Source organism: Nanorana parkeri, unplaced genomic scaffold (genome assembly GCF_000935625.1).
Source record: "Nanorana parkeri isolate BGI_ZX_2015 unplaced genomic scaffold, ASM93562v1 scaffold1966, whole genome shotgun sequence".
Lineage (NCBI taxonomy): Eukaryota > Metazoa > Chordata > Amphibia > Anura > Dicroglossidae > Nanorana > Nanorana parkeri.
Genome location: NW_017308234.1, coordinates 154,074 through 155,337, shown reverse-complemented (window position 1 = coordinate 155,337; position 1,264 = coordinate 154,074). Strand labels below are relative to the sequence as shown.

The following is a 1,264-nucleotide window of genomic DNA, read 5'->3' as shown; positions in this document are numbered from 1 at the left end:
GGAAATCTCACCATTGTGGGAGGGGCAGAGACACAAACTACTGGAGGAAATCTCACCATTGTGGGAGGGGCAGAGACACAAACTACTGGAGGAAATCTCACCATTGTGGGAGGGGCAGAGACACAAACTACTGGAGGAAATCTCACCATTGTGGGAGGGGCAGAGACACAAACTACTGGAGGAAATCTCACCATTGTGGGAGGGGCAGAGACACAAACTACTGGGGGGAAATCTCACCATTGTGGGAGGAGCAGAGACACAAACTACTGGGAAAAGTTCTCACCATTGTGGGAGGGGCAGAGACCATTGTGGGATGGGCAGAGACACAAACTACTGGAGGGAAATCTCACCATTGTGGGAGGGGCAGAGACACAAACTACTGGGAGAAAATCTCACCATTGTGGGAGGGGCAGAGACACAAACTACTGGGGGGAAATCTCATCATTGTGGGAGGGGCAGAGACACAAACTACTGGGAGAAAATCTGTTATTTGGAGTACACAAGAGATATAGGAAATGACTCAGTGATTCGGTCTCACATTGGCCACCCAGGAATATCATTTTTTTGGATGGACATTAATAACGGGTAAAGGGCACCAATGTGTAAGTAACTCAGGGCAGACATCGGCTTGTACTAGTAGAGGATGGAAGGAGATAGTTGATTGGTTTTTATGGTGTAATTTGATTTATTAAAGTCAGAAATAATATTTACATCTGATCTGCACCATAAATCACCGGAGTTCCCTGGAAATAAACTGCAACAATGTAACAAATGAGTGCCAGAGCCAGTTATAGGCGACACAGAGGAGGATCTCTCGGGGTAAAACCACCATTATAAACACTGGTTCTCTATCCCCGGAATACTCTGATCTCTTCCGGCCAGTTTGGGGATATAAATTGAGTCCTTTCATGTGAAGACACTTTAATTCACCTGCAATATTTCTTGACACGAATAAACTTCTGTCATCTTTATGATGTAGAAACTCGGAAAACTCTGAAATTCTCATGTTTGTCTTTGTATATATTTGATGAAGTTCTGTAGAATAAATGACGTCATCTCATGTGCGGGACTCAATTCGGACTCATGGGGGATGCGCAGTGATTGTTGTTCCTCTCTGTGTCCTGTAGGGGGAGTACGTCTCCTGCCTGCTGTCTCTTCTGCGACTGATGTCAGATACTCATTACCAGCACCTACTGCACAACTTCCAGAGCAAGGAGGAGCTGAAGGTGAGGCGCTTCAACTGTCCAGCCCGGATTGTTAACTA

The 1,264-nt window shown here is 45.7% G+C and overlaps 1 protein-coding gene across 1 annotated transcript in view; it reads left to right on the top strand.

The window, feature by feature from the left end:
• The window catches only part of DOCK3 (dedicator of cytokinesis 3), a 99,500-nt gene that overhangs the window by 59,131 nt on the left and 39,105 nt on the right, over window positions 1-1,264 (top strand). The window lies entirely within an intron of this gene.